General features: G+C 44.0%; 1 protein-coding gene across 3 annotated transcripts in view; it reads right to left on the bottom strand.

Moving 5' to 3' along the window:
• Nucleotides 1-3,478: 3,478 nt before the first annotated feature.
• LOC309502537 (uncharacterized protein) overlaps nucleotides 3,479-7,137 on the bottom strand; it is a 143,656-nt gene continuing 139,997 nt past the window's right edge. For all 3 annotated transcript variants that reach the window (XM_082174938.1, XM_082174939.1, XM_082174941.1), the window contains 3 exons: nucleotides 4,236-4,283; nucleotides 4,010-4,090; nucleotides 3,479-3,898 (listed from right to left, as the gene is read on the bottom strand). The gene's annotated coding sequence lies outside the window, so the exon portion shown is untranslated. The remainder of the gene's footprint in view (nucleotides 3,899-4,009; nucleotides 4,091-4,235; nucleotides 4,284-7,137) is intronic.

Here is a 7,137-nt window from a genome sequence, read left to right as displayed (position 1 = left end):
ACACGTATTGTCCAGCAGGGGGCGCCATTTTTTAAAGTGTGTTTTATGTATTTATTTATTTATTTATAGATATGCTTTTTAGTATTTTTTAATGCTTTACATCTCATAGGTTTGATATATTTAGATTTTAAGCATTTATTATCTATAACTTTTCATAAATCCATTATCTTTTGGGATGTGCTTAATCTCTGTAAAAACACTTTTTGCATTGTAAATTTAAAAGTTTATATATATATATATATATACAATTTTACTTGCTATTTTTTTTGGTGGACCATTTTTAAAGTAATATTTTATAAAACGACTACACAGCTGATTTGTAATGTTATATGTAATGTTTATTAGAAGGTTGCATCTACACGTATTGTCCAGCAGGGGACGCTATTGTGTCATTTTTTATTTATATGTGCATGGGCATCACTCATTAGTCACAAGTTTGGTGATGAGAAAGGATTGCGTATGGTAGCTCGTTCATATGGTTATTGCATATTGCTTATCTGTCTGAATGTATGATATTCATAGATTATAAAATTTGATCAACAAATGTTTATTTTAATAGGTCTTTTATTTTCTAGAATTGAACATTGAGCTGCTCGCTTTTCAATCCATCGACCTCTGTAAATATATATTTTCTAATCTTATACATTTATAAATATCTGCATAAATGAAATAAATGAAATGGTCCACAAAAGCTGCTTCATCGTGCTGTAAGCCCAAACACGTGATGCAATAATTGTGACCGTTTCAGAAAGACACAGGGAACGAATGCATCCAGAAACGCACGGGCGGAATGACATCTTTTTCTTTCTTTTTTTAAAGACGCAAACGCACCTGTGTTGCTCTTTTAGGAAATGTGACCGTCACCAGTGCCGGAGCACTCAGGGAATGACTGCGGCAACACTGAATCAGCGAACTGAAACAGTGAAGCACTCACTTCTCGCCCTCTAACCAACCGTCAAACACACAAACAAATAGAAATTTGATGCTGTTAAAACAGCAGTGGAGAGCTTGAGAAGCTTGGGATCACCGCTGCACTCACGCTGTAGAAACACCAACACTGGGGACACACTCGCTTTAGTACTGAATAGTACTCTTCAGAGACATCCGCTCGGCTCCGAAGCGAAAGGCAACTGGTGCGTGCGTCCACTTCTGTGTTTATGCCCGCACTGCGGGGCGGAGCGTGTAACCACGCATGCCAATGTTGAATTGGCTTGATTAAATAGTAGTACGAAGAAGACAGGCTCCCTAAGCATGATCCCCATTCAGTCGACGTCGACTACTTCTGACGTTCTTGACTGAAAGGGAAAGTGAAAATAGAGACACCAGTAACCAAAAGAAAATTAATGTTAAAGAGGTGTGTGAACTCGCAAGTACGATGTCAGGCACTGTAATTCGCTCTGGACCCCTTCCTGTTCACAGGAGTGATGAGATACTTAGTAGATTGTCCTCACTCAATGGCTGGCTGTCTAAGTGGTGTCCGCAAAATAAGTTTTTCGCATTTCATGGAGAAAGAGCACGATTGCATACAGAAAGGCCTTAAAAGCTGCTTACAACCCTCTTAGAAGAAAATAAACAAAACCCTAGGTATTTCTTTGAAACAGTGGCTAAACTAACGAAAAATAAAGCTTCAAGCCCAGAAGTTTCCAAGCAGCACAGCAGTAATGACTTTATGAACTTCTTCACTTACAAGATTGATAATATTAGAGAGAAAATTATAACCATGCAACCGTCTACTACAGTATCGCATCAGGGAGTGCATTGTAAGAGGAAGAATTTTCTAAACTCGTTAAATCATCTAAATCGACAAAATGTATGTTAGACCCAATACCGACTAAGCGACTGAAAGAGATGCTTCCAGAGGTCATAGATCCTCTTCTTAATATCATTAAGGGTGTATTCACACCTGTCTTGTTTGGTTCGATGCGGATCTTTTGGGCAGGTGTGAATACAGCAATCGCACTCGGGTGCGGACCGAACAACCGTACCGAGACCCGGCTGAAGAGGTAGTCTCAGTCCGGATCCAAACGAACTCTGGTACGGTTCGTTTAAGGTGTGAACATGACCCGACCCAAATGCAGAAAGCACTACACCTTTTTTGACAGGGTCAGATTTTTTCTATGTAATTTGGGGTGATGAATTGCCTATACATTAGGGGTGCAACGGATCGCAGTTGATCCGTGATCTGTACAGTCAGCTGGCCCACGGTTCGGCACGCATGTGATTTGCGGATTAACTGCTGAATTTAAACATCATAGAGTAAAAGTTTACAATTTGGACATGTTTTGTCTTGCCAATTTACATATTCAAACAATTTTAAACCCAGAAGAAGAGGCGAAGATCGGGACTCGCACCCGAGGCACGCGCATGCAGAGAGAGAGAAAGAGAGAGAGAGAGAGAGAGAGAGAGAGAGAGAGAGAGAGAGAGAGAGAGAGAGAGAGAGAGAGAGAGAGAGAGAGAGAGAGAGAGAGGCGGGTTTCAGATAGCGCTTGAACACCGAAATTGATTCCTCTTTTGCGTTTCCTAAAGCTGATTTATCTAATGTCTTGGACCATTATTCATCAGCACAGCCTGTATATCATTATAACACAAGACAAAGTGGACAGAGCATTAAACATGAAACAAAAACAGATTGTGAAAGTTAACAAACCAGGCACTATGAAAAACAGATGATTCTGATTTGACACAGACTGTATTTTTGCAAACAGCTGTTAAAGGGATAGTTCACCCAAAAATGAAAATTCTGTCAGTAATTACTCACCCTCATGTTGTTCCAACCCCGGAAGACATTCGTTCATCTTCGGAACACAAATTAAGATATTTTTGATTAAATATGAGCGCTGTCTCACTCCTCCATAGGCTTCTAAGGGACTGAAACTTGCTGGCCCAGAAAAGTTATTAAAGAGATTGTTAATATAGTCCAAGTGACTACAGTGGCTCAATCTTAAGTATATCAAGCGACGAGAATACTTTTTGTGCGCAAAAACAAACAAAAATAACGACTTTATTCCACTATACATTTCCTTCTCTCTGGGCCTCGAGTTGGTTCATTTAGTGTTTTTGTGCAGCGCGTCAGTGTTGTACGTCATACGCATCACACACATGACCAGCGTCGGCCAATAGTGAGCCTACGTGGTGACGTGTAACACACACGCGCTGCGCAAAAACACTACGTGAACCAACTCGAGGCCCAGTGTTTGCTGTGAACAGTGTATCTAGCAGGTCAAGATGACACTGGTTTCAGTCTTCTAGTGTCCGACTGTTGAAGATATATGCATTTCAGGAGTAGCATTTCAGTAACAAACCAATTTTCTCAAACTGCAGAGACTTAAGCCACTTTCAAGAAATGACTGAAACGCTTCTTTTACATCAACACTTGACCCATTAATACTCACACTTACTATTCTATATTACAATACATTACGAGCTCATGAGGGGGAATCACCATATTTGTAACAAACATCTCAGGAAAGGAGACATATTAAACACAATTGCAGAGGTTTTATTAAGAAAATTTGCATTAATCATTCAAAATTAAAAAAAAGATGCTAAAACCAGGAATGAACAGACAAGGTACAAGAATCACCAAATCAGCTCCATCACACAGAACAGAGAGAGATTATACAGTCTGAGTCTGTCCATTACTGTATTTAATATTATATTTAAAGCAGTTAATATATGAAGCACAAGAAAATTTAATCTAAACTTGTTGTCACTATTTCTTCAGGGTGATCAGAGTTTTTTCTCTGTTTTCTGAGACGAAGAAAATAAAACAATGAACAATCCTCTGTAAGTTTTTGCTATTGTAAATATTGCTGCAGATTTGCTCAAAACTCATCAGTATTTTATTCTAATATTGTCGGCATCTCTATTTCCTCTGGGTGCTTCGAGTCCTTCCTCCCTGCAAAATAAAAGCATTGACTGACCTCTCGTATGTGTTTTTATCATGATTTCAGATTGTTCCAGATCAGATGAGTGTGAATCATCAGATTGTGTGCGGCTCAAAACTCACCAGCTCTTCTTGCACAGATGATCTGAAGAAGAATCACAGTAGGAGCAGCAAACACTGCGATCTCAACAATAGTCACAATCACTGCAGGAAACATGAGAGGAAGAAGAGAAACTGTACATGACTGAAGTCAAGGGTATTCAACTATCAACAGTTATTGATGAAGCTTTTACAGACTGACTGATAGTTTAATGTTATAAAGCTGTCAGTATAAATGAACGTGTCGTACCTCTGTATAATGATCCAGCAGTCACACAGACTAAAGTTTCTCCTGGATCTGTGGATCACGTCTGTTAGTTCAGTTCAACACATAATGCCACATATACACAACATCATCATCACATAATACTCGAGCTTCACACGGTCGATTCTAGGATTTTCATTTTAGCAGGGCTCAGCTCCCAATGAGTGTATGTAGTGTTGTCAAAAGACCCGGTACTTCGGTACAAAGTCGGTACTAAAAAAATGAAACCGTTACGACACCAGCTTTTCTTAAGTACCGGTGGTACCGAAGTACCGGATTAATCCGGTTCTTGATGCGCTGTCCAAAAGGTACACAGTTGTGTCCTCTTCATTAAAACACTGAGACATGGTGACCGGCGGCACTACTAATGCGGTGGCTCTGACAAGAAAGGAGGAAAGAGCCACATATCGCACTCGTTTTTCCAGGCGTGCCTTTGTTCATGGTTGCACAGCAACGACAGACGCCACGGGAGAGCAAGCGCTTGTGGAAAGAAGGAGAAATCGGTGCGAACTGCGCTCTCCATGGTGACGAGGAAGTATCAGCAAAGAATTAATTTATTTCTAGCCCTTGCATTAGCTTTACTACTAGATATATTTATGGAGATGAGAAATAAAAAGCCGCCCTGTACAGCTATGATCAGCTGTTGTTACGGAAAGGTCGAAGCTGATCAGTTGGTTTTTGTCACATGACCTGTAGGGATGTTTTCATCTCGCCGCGGCATAGCCTACATTTGAAATAAAGATGTGATTGCAGCAGATTATGGGAATGTTTTAGAAGGATCTAGAGGTTACAGCAGGAAAAAATACAACACCTCCTAAAGCTGAGCTTTGACTGATATAGGCCTTTCATGTTTGTCTGTGTCAGAGAAGAAAGTAAACACAGGGTCTCAGACACGTTCATTTACTGAAGGCTACCAGGAAAGATAGGTAACTAAGTTCATTAAATTCATTCACAATATGTACACATTCATTATTGATCTTATGCCTAATACAGGGCCATAGGCAGGGCTTTATAATCAAAGAGGTCCTAAATTTGAGGTTGCCAAAAAGGATAAGAAATAGCTTTAAAACCATGTTAGATTATTTGTCAATACCTGCTCTCTCCTCTTATCCATTGCTCTTTCTTTTTCTGTCTCTTCCCTTCCTAAAGCTGGGCTTTTTTAATTTACTGAAGGCTACAAATGTACTAATATAATAGTAATTCTTAATATGTACACATTCATATTAATCTTGTGCCAAATTAGACAAAAGAATATTAGTTTGCCTGATTATTTCTGTAATTCGTCTAACAATGAAAATAAAAGAAATAAAACTCGGTCAGGGCGGAGACGACGGAGGGAGGAACCATAGAGGAGGCAGGGCTGACGACTCCAGGGGGCCGACTGACGGGGGCAGAGCAGGTGGGAGAGGAGCCCAGGGTGGAGCCGGAGAGCCGATGCATCCAGGCGACGCAGAGGATCCGGCGGGACATGGCGGGACTGCCAGCTCTGGCGACTGAGGTGCAGGCAGGGACACAGATGGGCGCAGTGGAGACAGAGGGAGTGAGGACCAAGGAGGAACTGAAGGGAGTGAGGAGTCCAATAGAGCCGGGGGGGACGAAGGGACGAGGTGTAGCCAGAGGAGTGCAGTCCAGAGGTGAGGGAAGCGACAAGCGACCAAGGTGGATCCGGGGGGACGAGGGAGCCTGGTGGAACTGGTGACCAGATGGGCCATGGTGGAGCTGAGGAAGGTAGGAGCCTAGGGGACGTTGATGGCCCGTTGGGCTGAGGTGGAGTCCTGGTTGTGGAGGTTGGAGGTGGAGACCGGGGATCCACCAAACAGTCCGGAGCTGTAGGCCGGCAGACCCACGGCGACTTCCTGAAGGTGGTAGGGGGAGCTGAGGGGCTGACAGGCAGTGGTGGAAGAAGGGTTGAGAGGTGGTAGATGGGAGGAGGTGGGAGGTGGGAGGTGGGAGAGGGAGGCTGGGTGGGAATTCGGATTCAGGTTTGGGGACAGAAGATTCAGACTCAACCGGACTGATGTGAAACGCAGGGTCGGCAGGACTGACGTGAACAGTCTCTGCCTCGGCAGGCACACTGTGAACAGACTCTGGCTCGGCGGGCACAACGTGAACAGTCTCTGGCTCGGCAGGTCGTGAAGATCAGGCTGTTCAGGCATGACGTGAAGATCAGGCTGGTCAGGCACGACTTGAAGATCAGGTTGGTCATGCATGACGTGAAGATTTTCTGGCGCGGCAGGACTGGCCTCTGGACGGGGCGTGACCGCGGCCATCCTGGCTGAGGTCTCAGGCGGCGAGGCGGCGGCCATTTTGACTGAGGGCTCAAGTGGAGAGGTGGCAGCCATTTTGGCTGAGGGCTCAAGTGGAGAGGTGGCGGCCATCTTGGCTGAGGGCTCAAGTGGAGAGGTGGCGGCCATCTTAGCTGAAGACAAGGGCTCAGGCATGGCATGAGGAATCCCTGGTTCTGGCTGTGTTCCTGATCGAGGCCCGACACTTTCCAGACACCGGAGGACAGTTTCCCTCCAGTTCAGTCCCGTGGTGTCGGGGAGATCCATGGGACGGTCAAAAGTGGCCGGAACAAGGTCCTCAGGCTCTCATCATCGAGGGTGCTGGAGACGGCAAGGCTGCAAAAGCCCAGGATAAAAGAAAAAAAAACTTTGGCTCTCCTGAGCCAGGACGATTATTCTGACCCTATTGTCAATTTTAAGGCAGTCCGTTATTCTGTCAGGATGTGGTGCAGGCAGAAGAAGACGAGAAGGCAAAAAGGCTCCAATACAAACTTTTACTAAATAACAATTTCAACGGGTACAGGCAGGCAGGATTCTCACCAGGGGCGGCTGGCCAATAGAGGGCGCTAGGGCGCCGCCCCCCCCCATGAGCCAGACCACAG

This window comes from Leuciscus leuciscus, assembly GCF_965113295.1.
Source record: "Leuciscus leuciscus genome assembly, chromosome: 1".
Taxonomy (NCBI): Eukaryota; Metazoa; Chordata; class Actinopteri; order Cypriniformes; family Leuciscidae; genus Leuciscus; species Leuciscus leuciscus.
Note: the sequence above shows the minus strand (reverse complement) of the source record. Positions and strands in the feature narration are given on the sequence as shown.